This window comes from Hoplias malabaricus, chromosome 17 (genome assembly GCF_029633855.1).
Source record: "Hoplias malabaricus isolate fHopMal1 chromosome 17, fHopMal1.hap1, whole genome shotgun sequence".
Lineage (NCBI taxonomy): Eukaryota > Metazoa > Chordata > Actinopteri > Characiformes > Erythrinidae > Hoplias > Hoplias malabaricus.
Window position 1 is genome coordinate 4,855,821 of NC_089816.1, and position 16,979 is coordinate 4,872,799.

At 41.2% G+C, this 16,979-nt stretch overlaps 1 long non-coding RNA gene across 1 annotated transcript; it reads left to right on the forward strand.

Annotated features, from left to right (window-relative positions):
* Positions 1 to 953: 953 nt before the first annotated feature.
* Positions 954 to 10,192, forward strand: LOC136673194 (uncharacterized). The gene is made up of 3 exons (XR_010795900.1): positions 954 to 1,327; positions 5,719 to 5,788; positions 10,038 to 10,192. It is a non-coding gene; the product is annotated as an uncharacterized lncRNA (long non-coding RNA).
* The last annotated feature ends 6,787 nt before the right edge of the window (positions 10,193 to 16,979 follow it).

The window sequence follows — 16,979 nt, forward strand, 5'->3', positions numbered from 1 at the left end:
CTGTTCAACTTCATCATTATCTGTAACTTCTTAATCCTGAGCGGAGTGGTGGGTTCAGAGTGTAGACTGAATCACTGGGAGCGGAGCAGAAACACCCTGTCCATCAAAGAGAGATTGGTCCCTCAAATGTTTATTATTTATAATATTTTATTAATTATTTTAACTAAGGAGTTGGTGTGTTCTCCCTGTGTCTGTGTGGGTTTACTCCGGGTGCTCCGGTTTCCTCCCACGGTCCAAAAACTCACGATGCAGGTGGTTTGGCACCTCAAAAAGTGTCCGTAGGTGTGAGTGAATCTGTGTGTGTGTGTCTGTGTTGCTCTGTGAAGGACTGGCGCCCCCTCCAGGGTGTATTCCCGCCTTGCACCCAATGATTCCAGGTAGACTCTGGACCCACCGTGACCCTGAACTGGATAAGCGGTTACAGATAATGAATGAATGAAAGAATAATTATTTTAACTAACTTTATAAAGTTATGGCAGTATTTGTACACGCTACCGTTTGTCAAAGACTAAATTATTATTTTTTTATTTCCAGTCAAAAACAGCCACAAAGCAAAAGAAGCTTTGACAGCTACGTATCGGCATTTTTCAGTATTTGCCAAAAATCACCAAAAATTCCTCTTTAATTTTCCATGAAATCTACAGAATGTTTTTCATAGCCTTCTTACATTTTATCTGATTTTTTTATGACATTATGTTAAGCTCAAAATTGGCATATTTAAATTAGTTATTTGTAGAGGAACTCACCTTTTTCTCACCTATTCTTTCTTAGAAGGATGACACCTCATTTATAAACATCAGTGTTTAACTGAACACACCTTTGGAGTCAAATGTTGGGTAAATATAAGTTCATAGCAGTTGCAAATAAAACCTGAGGATTCATCCATCGTTTATCTTTAGACATTCTGGCCACCTACAGAACAGACCACATGTGACATGTTTATGAGCAAAACAGATCAACATTCATTCACTGAAAGTCGTCTGTGCTGTGAAACATATTGCATTTTTTACTCCACAGGCCAGAGGGGGGTTCATTTTCCTTCACCGATGAGAAATCCAGTGCCGTGTGTTTCCTACAATGCCGAGGCCTGAAGTGGTGGATCTCTGTGGTTCTCTCTACAGGTGAACACCGGGGACGGTGTCAGACTCAAGCTGCTCCCTTGCATCCCCCTGCGGCGGTGGAACGGCAGCTGTGGCTTGTTTGTATACAGATGCGTGGAAGCGGCTGATGATAATTAGCTTGCAGCTGCACTCCAGGCTCCGGGCTGCACTTTCTCACCGCGCCGTCTTTGTGTCTGCGCGAAGAGCAAGGAATGTGGGAAAGTGAGGTAATTAAAGTATTCTGTAACCCAATTAAACACACTGCCCTGCAGCAGCAGCAGGAACAGCACAGAACCTAGAAATTAACTTCATAAATGAGCCCCCAAAATCCTGCTGGAGTCCCCACAAAACATCGTATTGTAATTATAAGTATGATAGAATATCTCATATCACAATGAAAGTTAGATCACTTTTGAGTTCCTGAGCCTTAAATGAGCAGCAAAACTTTCATCCTCAGGGATATTCTATATTTTTCTGTTATTTTCACTCAGATCCATTTATAATTGTGTGGTTTATTTAAAGAAAACTATTCTATTACATTTTTACATACTTTTTCAGGCTGATTTTGGTTACTGTAGCTTTAAGACTGATATATGTAAATGGGCTCTCTTCTGATTGGCAGCACTTTTCTCCTAAAGCAGTCCAGGGCTGAAAGACTCTTTATAACTTACAGCTAAACTGCTGTAAATGCTTTCAAAAGCGTTTATGTGATGTGATGTTTATGTGATGTCACAAATATAATACATTTAAAAGAGGCAGCTTACATTCCCTTTATATACGATGTGTACAGAGGAGTAAAGTGTACACCCAAAACAATATTTGCACTTTTGTACAACCGTAAACAAAGTGAGGTGGTGGGTTTTTTCCCTGTGCTATGGGCTCTTTAAGGAGAGGCTGGTTTGAAGGCGTGCGAGGAGCTGAAAGTAAATGAGGGAAGCGAGTGTCCTCAGCTATTCATTAACGCCGTGATGTTTCATGTCCCTCTGCTTTAATCTGGAGCCAGTGCAGGGAAGACGGATGTGTGACAATTACATCAGTCATAGCCGCCCATCACTCCGTCACCACGGTGACGAGACGTCACATTGACAAGTCACCCCGAAAGCTTTGAAATGTGCTGAAAAGAGGATTTTTAATTAAATTCTAAAAAAGTGATTTGAAAATCCTTTCATGTCACAGCATGAATATTAGGGCTATTATTCTCAAATTTCTCACCTTTGATTACTTTCTCTCCTGCGCTAATTTCCCTTTGATGCCTTTGATCTTTGTTTTAAAAGTCCCTGATTTCATTGTTTTTACAGAAAAAAAAAACGTCACAGGTTTATTTATTGGTTTAAACAGGTTTATTGGTTTAAAGAGCCTTTGTCCAGCTGCTCTGGCTCTTTGGCTGGTTGCTTGGCAGTATATCTGAACAGCTCCAACAATGAAAATCCACAATGAAGGTGCTCAATTAACTGTATAAGCCTGCCATCAATTAAGGCATCAATTACGGAGTTGATTGATGAGGCTAAATGATGCGATTCATTTTCTCCATCCAGCGGAAAAACACTGCAAGCAGCAGTATGTGAAAATTAGTTGATGAATGCTTTGAACATATTGGAATCCTCCGGCCTCAGGAGAAACCGGGCCTGTGTTTAAAGAACTGGGACTTCTATGATTTCTTTAGAGCTCTGTAAACGATATTAAATAATGGGTCTGATGATGCTTTTATACAGAAGCTAAGTAAGTTTAAGGATAACACAAATAATCATAACGTAAAAGATAAAATACAGCAAATTTAAATGTTCTGCTCTTCTCATCTGGAGCCCATTGTTCAGAATTAGCCTCAAGCTCGTGATCAATTTTATGAGCCTTAATTATTTTAGCACGAGCTACTAACATTAACATTAACATTAACATTAAGATTATGTTTTAAAGGAAGTGAATCGAGAATGAAGCTCAAATGGGATGTTCACCATTCACTCCATGGCTTCAGTGCATCATTTAATTCTCATTCTTCCATTATTATAAAGTTTCTGAGTCAGTGAACACCTCCTATTACTGCTCTACACGCAACGAGGGACAAAAGGTTCATGTGTAATCTGGATCATTTTAATCCCGGCACACACACACACACACACACACACACACACACACACACAAATCAAACAATAACTTTAAAGAAGCATTTTAAATTGAACAACTGCTTTAATTTAATTTTTATAATTAATCTACAGAATATGTCTATGATTTTTAAATTTGAGAAATTAACATGAAAGAATGGGTCCTGATTTTCTTATAAATTTAAAAGCTGTGGGATTCAATGCTCTGTTTTAATCTGGGGTTATAGCAGCCTTCTTATTTGAGCCAAAATCACATCAGTTGTTATACTTTTCATTAGTGGTTTTGACAAATGTGGCTTTTTGCAGCAGCCACGTATCATTCTGCATGACTTTGCGGTGAGTTTGAATTTGGTTATTGATTGCCTGTTCTGTTTCACTTGGAAAAGGTTGATAAAAGGAGGTTTTCACTTTCTGTATTGGATGTGACAGCTTCCTAACAAGAATAATGGAAAGGCCCCATTCACAGGCAAATCAACCTAATTCAGCGTGCCCCTCCACTTTCAATGGAGGAGTCACAGTCCTTCCCTGCCCATTCCATCACAGTCCTCTCTCTCTCTCTCTCTCTCTTTCTCTACAGCAGCTTCCAAAGTTAGCACAAACTCCTCCAGCCACACAACACTGCTCTTTGTCACCCCTCTGTGCCCGGCGATCAAACGGATAAAAAGATCCATAAATGCATAGACGATTTTAAAAAGGCAGCAAAGTGGCCACAAAACAATCAGCTGATTTCATGAGTGACCCGCTTTTGTTCAGGACTCGGCCTCCTGTGTGTTTTTGTGCGAAACAGCTGATGGACGTGGCGAAATCCTCCCAGGAAATCTTAGGGTATTGGATGCGTACAAATTCCCAAAATAATCCTCTTGTACTCTCTGGCATTCCCTGAGCACAGGAAATTTTTCTGAAGAAACTGGATCTTGCTTTGACGAGCTTATGGCTCAGGCATTATTGAGGGAAACCCTAACCCTCAATCTAACCTCTTTACACAACAGGCTCCTTAAACTGCTGTAATGACAGGAGCCTGGCCTCCGTAATTCCTGGCCCTGGCTGGACCGCTGCCAGATGAGAAGAGTGCAGGTGTGAGAGCTAACCGTCCCGGGACGGCTCGCTCAGACCCTGTTCTCAGAAGATTAAGGTGTTAGGGCTGGCCTGGCTGGAGAGAGGTCAGTTCTGCTGGACGCTGGGTGTTTCCTGTGTGCTGGACACATTCTGAGAAACTCAGCCAGCGAGACTAAGCCGGCCACCAACTGTGAATGACCTCACGTGAAGAAAAATAAGTGTTTTTCCTGGCCTCCTGGTTCTGGCTACTAATAGGAACACTACACCTTCCTCTGATTTATTTTTATGCACATAGAGCAGTGCATTAAGCGCCTGTAGCAGTAAGTGTACTGTCATCATACATGATTATTTATTCATATTGAATGAAAGATATAAACAAAGTGATTTCGAGTGGTTTAATAAGAAGTAGTTCATATAGAGAAACCTACAGACTAAGATTTCTTTACAATGGGGGTGATAGGAATCAGGAAGTCCAATACAGTTATTTTATCTTCCACACACACACACACACACACACACACACATATCATTGTACACACATCCACAGAAAAGTTTCTCAAGAACAGTGCACTTCACATCTTATGACTCTCAGTGACTCTATTTACTATTATTTTTCTTTTTAACATTTAAGTACATATCATTTTTCAAATATAAGTGGAAATACCCTTTACTTTGACCAAAATGATGTTTTGCGTGTTGGCACAACTTATAACAAACTACAGTGGAACCTCTACCTACGAACTTGATCCGTTCCGTGACCCGGTTCGTAAGTAGAACAGTTCATTTCTCGAGTCAATTTTCCCCATTTAAAATAATGGAAAAGCAATTCATGGGTTCCAGCCCCCACCCCGAAAGTCACCCTTTTTGCACTGATATATGTTTACAACACTCTCAAATTAGTAAAAAAATACATGTAGCGTTACTAAAAATAAAAAAGAAATACAGTGGTAACAGTAATAAAAAAGAAATAATAAAGTTTTAAGTGGTTACACATCGATACCTTGAAGACGTGACGACTGGCTGGAGGAGTAACACAGGCACTGGCTGTATGACGGGAGGTGGGGGGGGGGGGATGGAATAACGGAGAGTAGGCGGTGAATGTGGGGAGACGAAGCGTAGATACGGCTTAACTTAGCACCAATTTCGATGTCTGCTATTTACACTAATGCTAAATTGCTAAAGCTACAATGTGCTAATCTTAAAAGCTCACTCAAGTCTGGGCACTGGGAGACTCGCCTATTGGGGTCAGTGGCCCAGCCGCCGGCTCGGCGGAGGCTCGGGTTCATTTCTAGAGTCATGGTTCGTTGGTGGAGGCAAAAAATATTCAAATGCCCAGTTCGTATCTTGGAAAGTTGGTTAGTGTAGGCGTTCGTTAGTAGAGGTTCCACTGTACATTGCTACATATTCGGCTGATATTTTCAGAATGTTCTGACAATATTTAACAACATGTTTTAATTTCATAGATGGGGTCATGTGAGCTGTTCAAGCAAAACACCCAAAGAATCCCAAGGACCATCAACCAATCAGTGACTGGTTAGACTCTCATGTTCATAACTCATATTTATTATGGACACAATATATAATTATTGTCATATTGTTTTAATATATTACATTGTGCAGCCCTAATAGTGGTAATACAAATGTACGTTAGAATGATGCATGCTTTAAATGTCAATAGAAGAAAAAACTACATTCTAATATCTTTTCATACTCTGCTAGTAAAACTAATACTATAATACTGCTTCTTAATTTCTCTTCTTCAGTAAAAGCCCATTAAGATTAGTTCATTTTTAGCTACTTAACATGTGTCAACAGTCTCAATTCAACAATCCAGTTGACCTGCCAATGAAATAAATGTTTTACACTAGTGTTTTTTCTGTATAAATTATATTGAAAAATATGCATTCATATTGTGCTCTTCAAACAGAAGAACAAAGACATTAGGAAACAGACTCGCCATACTATAATGTTCCGAGGCATAAGATACAAACATATAACATAATATCTGGGATTGTTCCCTGTTCAGAGTGAATTCAACAGTCCTCATGACCTGAGGTGTTTCTGGCAGCAGGAAGTCAGGAAAACAATCAGGTTTTACTATATTTATTTAATAACAAATACAACATGGATATGCCACATGTGCAACAAGTTCTTTATGAAAATTTGGTTTCAGGTCAATAATGTTTCAGAATTTCAGCTTTGTGATCATTATCACATCATCATCGATATAAAACAGGTTTATGTGGATTATTACATTTAATTCTTTTCAAATAAATTATGATTTTTTGATTTTTTGGTGTAGGTTTTGTGTTGGGGTTAAAGTTAGGTTGAATTTTTCACACTCAACCGCAGTTTAAAGTCCTGCATGTGTTTGTGTAAAATAACAGACTGTAAAATAAAAGTCAGATTATTTTTTGTGTATTATGTTAAGTAATAATTAATAAAAAAAAAACAATGTGGTTTCGGTAAAAAGGGAAGTCCTGCCATTTCTGCACAATAATAGTTTGCCTTACAGCTCAATAAAACAAACGTTGTGAGTGAAGTTCTTTGTGGATGTGATCATACGTTGAGCCCACGGCTGTGAAGGAGTCTTTTTGAGCGTCCGAGCTAAATCCCTTTTTCCGAGGATCAGACGTGTTGTGGGATTTTGACTCTGCCCGTCACAAACACACAGGCCTCTGTGTCCTTGCCATGATTTCTCGGCCTGTCCTGAAAAGCGGCGGCGAGGAATCTGCGTCCTGCTCTGAATGCACACTCGTTCCTGCTCTCGATTGGCCATTCAGCCCCCTCTAGGGAGACAAGCCCCAATCACAATATTGTCAAGGCTCTGTTGGTTTTCTGGTTCAAATCCTTGTTCACGCTGTTTGCTGAGTACTCATCTGCTGTGACAGCCTTCAGACAAACAGAGGCTGGTGAAAGAGGTCTTCCACAAGCAGATCCTTCCTGCTGGGCAGTGGCTGAAACGGCCCTTTCTCTCGCCATCAAGTGGAACCCGGCCCTATTGAGCTGGCCCCTTGGAGCCCTGCATTGAGGCGGGCTATGGGCCAGCGCTTCGCCCCTCAGGGCTCGGGCCACCCTCGTGTTGTCCCTGGACACCTGTGCCCACCTACCCCCAGCGTGGGAACCCTGCTAACGGGACTCTCGTTACCTAGTCCAGAAACCAATTTGGACACACTGCTCCTCGTCCTATTCAGGAAGAACAGGCAGTGTTATTCTTGGACGGTGATTTTTCAGTTAAGGGTCGTTAGTTTAATCAGGTCAGGGAATTTTTTTTTTTTTTCCGTTTGATTTAAGGAATTCCTGTACAGAGGATGAACCCTGCCCACTGTTGTATTACCAAATAAGGGCATTATGGGAAAATTTTTTGAAAGTACAAAACTTGACCCAATTCTTGGCCAGCAGCCCCGCCCCATTGCGCCCCAAACCGGGCTAAATCTCCATGGCACACTGCAGAAAAATGGCATCAATTAATCAGCATTCATGAACCGTTTACTTGAGCCCCCTTTTGTTTGCAGCAGAGTTTAATCCAGACAGAGACTTGGCTGTTTGTGTCCCTGCAGACAGGACTGGACCCATTGTACAGCAACGACTACTGGCGCATTACACACGGGCAGGCCGTACGCAAGCGCAACTTTCATACGTGGAAGTAGCCTTACATTTGTAGTAAAATTAGCAGAGGCCCTTTTTTTTTTTTGAAGAAATGGAAGACGGAAACGTTCCGAGCAAATCCACTGCATTCCTGTGGAAAGCAGAGGTCCTGAATTTTGCCACACAGGGCAGGAAGTCTCTGTGGCTTTCTCTTCTTCACTCCCTCTCTTTGACCTCGCTGCACCAATTCATTCGCCTTCACCATGTGAAGACATCTGTCCATATTCCAGATATCCCATTTTGGTGCAAATGATCCCCCCTTGAAGGAGGCAATTTTTACAATATGGCAATTCTACGATTTCCATCGCGCCGATTCTTTGCCTTGCCGAAGAAGCAAGTTTAATTGGAAGGCTGCATTTAAAGTCATTCCACAATTATACAATTATACTGGAGATGCATGTCTGCATGTTGCTCCGTTTGCACCAATTTACTGCACTTTCTGCGCAGTTTAGGAGCCGCTTCCCTTTCAGAGGATGCAAATTCCCCTCATTTAGCTCCAAATGAAGCATAATTGCTCATATTCAAGCAAACACCTTGCTATGAGAGGTTCCTCCTAGTTAGTTCGCATTAAATCCGCGCAGAACAAAAATCCTCAAAATCCATTTGTGCACATGTGCCAGCTGGATCATTCTGCTGGGAGAGGGATGAGGAAATGGATGATGCAATTGAGCACATTTAACATCCTGCTAGCACTTCTTCCTGTCACCGGCATCTCAAAACTTCACTTTTTTACGTGCCTGGATGCCAAAAAAGGAGAAAGTGTGTAGCAAACCTGGTGCAAAAAAAAAAGAAAGATTTATTCATGGTGGGGTATCAACGTCATTTATATTCAATTCTTGGTCTCCTCTACAGTTTGTACCACTTGTAGTGCGTCTGTGGAACGGAAGAAACCTGCAAATCTGTTCCTCAGCGGCAGAGGCCTTTCACCTCCGAGATATAAGACTCTAATTAGTTTGAACGTAGGCCCTCTGTGCACCCTCCTGTTGTAAAAATAATGGAATTATGTGTCGCCTGGCCATTTGATCATCAAAGTATACTCTAGCCTTTCCGCTCTTTTGTTTTTGAATGTTGGAAGTTAGAGAGGGACTCATTGTCCAGAAAGGCCCGGAGTACCCCAAGTGGCAGACCAAGCACACCACTGACAATGGCTTACAAGAGACTGTTTTAATTCATACCCTCTTTTTTAAAAAAAGGGGGACAGCACAACAAACCGTTGACCCACTGATATACAATTAAGAGTGATGCGGCAGTTAATGCTACAAGCAGCTCTGTTTAACAGTCTGTCTTTGACCCTCCGCCTTTGAATGCATATAATGCGGCGGGCGAGAGAGAGCGAGAGAGAGGCAAAGAGAGAAAAGGGAGCTGGGGGAGATTTTAAGCCACCGATAAGTAGTTAAAGACCTTTATAGAGTATAACACCATTATCCTTGCTGAATAAAAATAGGATTTAGTGTTTTTTCCACTTAATTTGAATCAAAAGAATCCCCACCTTACATATTGCACTGGTAATGTAATGGAGAGAGAATCACAAAAAAGGCTTTGTGGTTCTGACACCTTCTATAGTGGGCCTGTGTTGTCCCATGAGCAAAAGGGAAGAGAAAGCTCTCTCCCTCTCTCTTTTTTTGCTATCTGCTACCCCATTCTAATTGATGCTGCTGCATTCCTGCGCTGGAGCGCATTCAGTGAATAACGAGCGATGGACTGAATGCCCATGAATTGGTCGCTTCTAAGAGGAGCAGTAAAACAGCCCTGCCCCCCGGCCCTGGATCTCCCCCGCTAACCACGAAGCTCCCCTCAATCCCGGGCCAAAGCCCCGCTCCAGCTTTACCGCCCATTAAAGCCTCGCTATTGTGCACCAACGCAACCCCACAAAGGCTGTCCATCTCTGCGAGCCTCTAAAGCTTGGACTCACACAGACTGGAGTGACAACCACCACCACCACCACCACCACCCCTACACCCCTCAACCGCCTTCTTCTCTCTTGCTCTTCCCGACAAATTCTACTCCCCCACCCCAGTTTCCTTACACACAGCCGCCCATATTGTCACTGTCATCAGAAGATCTTTGTAACTTTATATGAGAACTTTAACATTGCTGATTTAAAACCTAAAACAGTTCCAATGATCTTTTGCAGGTGAGACTTCAGGGATGTGCTGCAACTCATCACAGTGCTCCTCTGATAACTTCAGTGGTCTGTGCATCACACACACACACACACACACACACGTCCAGTTGTACCTACGTTATAAAGAATGTTTCAACATGGATTGCTGCCAATGGTCGATTACCTATGTCAATAAAAAAAATTATTGTTTATATGTAAGTTTATGGGGAAAACAACAACAAAATAAATATATATATATATATATATATATGTGTGTGTGTGTGTGTGTGTGTGTGTGTGTATGGACTGGGGACATTAGTGTATTGCTATATATGTTAAAATAAATGGCACTAAAATATATTCATCTATATATGTCTCTTCCTAAATAAAAAAATAATAATAATTAATTTGTACGCTAACTTTATTTAAAAAAAACACACACACAATAGGCATAAATGTGCATGAATACCGTCGCTGTCCAAAGAATAACGTGTCCCCGAAATAGTAACATTACAGGAGAAGGAAGAAACTCTTCTTAACTTTCAATAGAAGTTAATGTATTCTGTAGCATTTCTATTGGTCCATTCATTCAAATCAACAGAAACGAAGAAACCCATTATGAGTAGTTTTGGCAGTAGTTTAGCAGCATTACAATACACTTGATTTGCTTTCCACTTGTTTATAAAAATGTATATATAAAAACGTCCTTATGACAGTGTGGTCACGTACAGCACATGCTATTTTTTTTCTGCTAATTTCTGCACCTCATCTCCTTCTTCACCCTCCCACCCAGCCTCGCTCCGATTGTGTGTGTGATTATAAATGTTAGGAAAAGTGTCACTTCTTTAGTTGTGTCTGTCCCTAAATCTCCTCTCCTATCTTCTTCTCTTCCTCTCTCTCTCTCTCTCCTGTTCCCTTCTCATTCCCCCCCCCCACCCCCCCAACACCCCCCCCACACACACACAAAGCATCAATCTGTCTTCAGAGCGGCACCCTCTGCCCTTTTGTCTGAGCTGCAGGTGTCTATGAAAGCACCCACGGCTTCAGCTCCCAGCCCAGAGCACCACGCCTCGTCCAGCTTCAGGAACTGCTGACAAAGGCTGCGTGTGGGAATGAGGGATGTGTGGAAGGAAAGAGAGAGAGAGAGAGAGAGAGAGAGAGAGAGAGAGAGAGAGAGAGAGAAGGGGGGATGTTCTTAGGACAGATGGCTGGGGAAGTTTCCCCACTTCCAGAGGCCAGGGGTGCTCCATGGAGACAGAGCAGAGGGACTGGAACTGGAGCAGCGTCACCAGGAGAACACACACTGAAGGAATGCCCAGTGAGAAAGAGATGGGTCACTGCTTCAACCTTCGCACTAATTGAAGGACGGGAGAACGCATTAATGCTTTAATTTCTGACCTCTTGCGCCCATCAGCTAAAGAAAAGCTTCATGTTATCACAATATTTAAAGCAGAAACTTTGAATGTGAGTGTAGTAAAAGCCAGCTGAACCTTTATTTTATTCATTATTATATTTTTAACAACATTTCAATGACCAAGCCCTGTCCATAGGCCAGTTTCCTTTATTTCTTAGTGACATAACTCTCTGAGTAATTTGATTAAGACTTATTTCAATATAAAATGAATGTCAGTTTAAGGGATGCAACATTGCCATTTATAAAAATATCAGAATATTAATTAAACAGCTATTGACTGTAATATTTTAGCTGGTATTGATAGCTGTGGTTCTCACACAACACCCCCAACGACCCAAAGAAGGTTCTGTTCAATCCCAAAGTTTAGCCCTTGCCTTTGCCCCAAATACAGCTGACTTCTCAAAACACGCTTAGTGTCTTACGTCTGCCTTCAGTATCAGCATTTTCATTTAGATAAGTTTCACAAACTCATCTGCTGTTTCAGACATAGTAATTAAGGTGGAACAGACTCCAACCACTAACTTTTTACATGAAAGTAAAAGCCTTAAAGAATCTCTACTAAATAAATTAAACAGCGCAAGTCAACAACGAACGGTCGGCTCCGTACTCAAACACACAGTTCCGCACAGTCTCCACAGTTGTGGAGTTTTTGTATGAAAACAAACACAAAGGGGAGTTTGTTATGCTGAGATCATTAGTCCTCCGGAGTTGTTTATGTTGCCTTTAATGCAAATGTGCATTATGGTAAAGTGGATTTGTGGGCCAAAGGGGGTGGGGCATGGGGGGTGGATCATCTTGTGCGAACAGAAACTTCAAATTAAAGTTAAAATAACATCAGTCAAAAGTCTATGAACCCCGTTATTCTGTAATTTTGTTAATGCTGCTAAAGGATTAGAAATGTCCTGGATATTATTATTATTATTATTATTATTATTATTTGTGTGTATGTATATCAGTGTGTACCTGCTTTATAATGAACACACACACACACACACAACATGTTTCTTTTCACGAGAATTGATGTTGAATGATACGTCATGGTCCCTGTGAGACGTTACATTTAAGGTTTATTGATTATAAGAAATATCTCCCCTGGATTCATCAGAAAGGGATGAAGCTGTAACTGAAAGAAAGACATCTCAAAGTATCTGTTCCCCTTTATGTGCCCTTTGTCATTCAGCTGATGCTTTTGTGCTCCCTCCAAATTTATATTTAGAGCTCTACATTCCCAAAGCTGTCAAAAGCTGTTTTGAGGCTCTAATTGCCTTGTTTCCACTGTCATTGTGTGAAAACAATGGACTCATGGATCCTCATATATGGGCTGGGTGTTTTTTTCTGACCCCTTCAGGCATCAAATAAAGGATTGTCTTGAAGAATAAATGTTTGTACAAACTGACTTTCAGGCGCTTTGCGTGGCTAATTGATGGATCCTTTGACTTTATTCTTTAGTCCACCGCAAGAATAAGAGTCCACCCCCAGATTACATCTAAAATAAACCGTGATAAAATATCACTGCATGAGTTTTACGTGAAGTCAGTGATGTTTAAGGTTCTTTGGAAACTTCTATTTGCCATTTGTCTCAAAAAGTTCTTCAAAATAGCTTTGCGTTTTCCTTTCCACGCCCGTTTTGCTGATGTTGTTATCTTGTTATTAATAAACGGATGCAGTGTTGGAGGCAGCCGTAATCAGACGCTGGGATAATGGAGATCTATTCCAGGCAGTCATTACTGCTGGGTGTGATATTGGAGCGTTTCTCTGTGGGAAACTCAGAATTACGCTCAATTCTGATCTGAGTGCAGCGTGAGGCTGTTCAGTTACAAGGTTTGTGACATGTTACAATCATTTAATGAGGCTGGAGTTACATTTCTGATTTTGTAGAATGTATCAATGGAAAATAAGGTATAATTATTCATACATTAAAATGTATTGACTTTTTTTTTTCACTAAAACGTTTTTGAATGTCATCACAGATTAAAGATGGTGAGAGTCCAGGCTTGTCTCCTTCACACCGAACCTTTTTAAATCAAGTCAGATAATCAGAATCATGTTCTGTAGAGTGCACAGAGGTGAGTGGTAACTCTTTCCATCCCCTGAGTTACACAGAGGATAATAATAGATTTGTGTGAATACTGTCCTAAATATTTAAGCTACATATATTCAACATTTTACTTAAATTTGTATTATCTGTATTTAATTCAACTATTCTCTGAGGAAAACATGTAAGCATTTACAATTCGGAATTAATTTCCTTATTAAGTTGGTTTCAATTATTCTGTTCATAGGAATCAAATTAATAAATCAAATAAATATTAACTATTACAGACAATAATGGGGTGATTTTGGTTTTATATAAATATATATATATATTTACATTTTCTTACATGTATTAGTTCATTTTTATCCAATAGCTTAGTGAGAAATATAGCTTAAAAAGAGTACGTGAGCTAAAAACAGCACAAGTAGCAGCTCCAAAAACTACTCAAGTACTGTGTAACTAATTCATACAGCATCTATCAGCAGAGGAAGCTGTTTTTAATAAACTAAAATAAATAATGAAAGAGAAACACACGAATGATCACAAAATACTCAAATGAAACCTAAAAATTAATAAGTAACTAAAGGTTAATTCCTAAAATGTAATACTTTAATGTAATACTTGTTCAGTAAATTAAATTTGGTAAAATAACTGTACCACATTTTAAAGTAACTGTAGATTTTTCAGTTGTGCTGTTTTCTTACACTGCATTTAATCTCCAGGACTTGTATTTTGTATTTTATTTTACACCGTTCTAAAATGAAAATGTAATATTCCCCTTTGCTTCTGGAGAAGAAAATGTAGGAACGTTTACTTTAAGGAACACAACTAGACTTTAAAACCCACTGTTGTAACTTTGAAGGTGCATTTACACAGTTTGTACGTATAGTGACGATACTGTACGTGTACTTGTCCCTGAGATACAGTGCGCTGGTGACTGTGGTCTGCACGTGTTGTACCGAAGCTGCTGGCTGTTTGTGCTTGTGTGGCGTTACAGTGCCCTCGCGCGGCCTTCTCCGAAATTGCACCCAAGCTTACTGTTTAAAGACCGTTGCAAAACTGTGTATTTAGACACGCACCTCACGTTTTAAGGTGTGTATTTACAATAAACAAGACCAGGCAAGTGTAGACCATCATCTGTTTTAAAGCCATTATCTCAAAATAACATGAAAAAATAGAATGTCAATTCATGGCCTTCCCAAACTCTCACAGTAAGATATTGATTGCAGAAACTACAGGGGTTGGACACTGAAAGTGAAACACCTGTCATTGTAGTGTGGGAGGTGTCAGGGCTAAATTGGAGCAGCCTGGTGGACAATCTTCATTAACTCCACACTGCACCAGTGAGACCATGTGCATCCAATGGTTCAAACACTGTGTCCTGAAGGCGGTGCCGTGTATCAGGACGACAACGCACCAATACACACAGCGAGACTGGTGAAAGACTGGTTTGATGAACATGAAAGTGAAGTTGAACATCTCCCATGGCCTGCACAGTCACCAGATCTAAATATTATTGAGCCACTTTGGGGTGTTTTGGAGGAGCGAGTCAGGAAACGTTTTCCTCCACCAGCATCACGTAGAGACCTGGCCACTATCCTGCAAGAAGAATGGCTTCAAATCCCTCTGACCACTGTGCAGGACTTGTGTATGTCATTCCCAAGACGAACTGACGCTGTATCGGCCGCAAAAGGAGGCCCTACACCACATTAATAAATTACTGTGGTCTAAAACCAGGTGTTTCACTTTCATTGTCCAACCCCTGTACATTTAAACTACATTTACTAGTACAACAAATAGATAAGCTTCCCAAGCAATACAAAACAAATTTTAATTTACATTTGAATCTTGTAATTTTTTTAACTATAACATAACTTTTATAAACAATATTTTTACAATAACCAACAATAAAATTAATTGGTCCCAAAATAAATTACTTGTATAAAACGTGTTTTGGACGTCCACTGACGTTATCGATTGGTCACCACTTGATAACTAACTTATTAAGATGGATTTTGGACGTCCATTGCCGTTTAAAATATGTCCTTGACAGACAGACTACTTTTAGACCTAGTTTGAACGTCCAGGGACGTTCTGTGTTTACCAGGAAGGTGCTTCATGCAATTCCGGATCATTCCAGAATATTCCAGCCCATTAATTTGGAGGCAAACACTGTGCCATTGATATGCTGCCCTCAGTATGAAGACTTAGCCCAGTAAGTCCAGGGTTGTTTCAGCAAAACAAAGCCAGGACTTGTTCTGTACGTGTGGAGCTTGGCTTTGTAGACACAGAGGGCATGTGTTTTCCAGATTTTTGTTTTTATTTTATTTTACACAATGTCAATTCATTCATTCATTCATTATCTGTAACCCTTATCCAGTTCAGGGTCGCGGTGGGTCCAGAGCCTACCTGGAATCATTGGACGCAAGGCGGGAATACACCCTAGAGGTGCGCCAGTCATTCACAGGACAACACAGACACACATATTCACTCACACACTCACACCTACGGACACTTTGGAGTCACCAATCCACCTACCAACGTGTGTTTTTGGACTGTGGGAGGAAACCACAGCACCCGGAGGAAACCCACGCAGACACAGGGAGAACACATCACACTCCTCACAGACAGTCACCTGGAGAAAACCCACGTGGACACGGGGAGAACACACCACACTCCTCACAGACAGTCACCCGGAGGAAACCCACATGGACACGGGGAGAACACACCACACTCCTCACAGACAGTCACCCGGAGGAAACCCACGCGGACACGCGGAGAACACATCACACTCCTCACAGACAGTCACCCGGAGGAAACCCACGCAGACACTGGGAGAACACACCACACTCCTCACAGACAGTCACCCGGAGGAAACCCACGCAGTCACGCGGAGAACACACCACACTCCTCACAGACAGTCACCCGGAGGAAACCCACGCAGACACAGGGAGAACACACCACACTCCTCACAGACAGTCACCCGGAGGAAACCCACACAGACACAGAGAGAACACACCGCACTCCTCACAGACAGTCACCCGGAGCGAGAATCGAACCCACATCCTCCAGGTCCCTGGAGCTGTGTGACTGAGACACTACCTGCTGCACCACTGTGCCGCCCACAACGTCAATTGTTTGGAAAATTGCTTTGTATAAACTGTGCTTGACAACGGAACCCCTGCGTTAATGATGGCTGCACATTAATGCAGCTAAATTCTGTAATTAGAAGACTATCTACAAACATTTTATATTTTAACCCACATGTTTCAGTGGCACTCTAAAAAGTTCTGACTGAAGGAACTGAGGGGAATATTTTGTTGTGAGTGTATCTAACTGATTAGGGTGACCAGACGTCCTATTTCCCCGGACATGTCCTCTTTTTTAGACTTAAAAAAATGTCCGGGCGGAATTTTACAAACGTCCGGGATTGTGTTTTTCTAGAGCTTACATAGAATTTCGAGAAGTTTCCTTCACAAACTAGTCCCGCCCTCCCCTACTCCGATTGGTTCGCTTGAGTGAG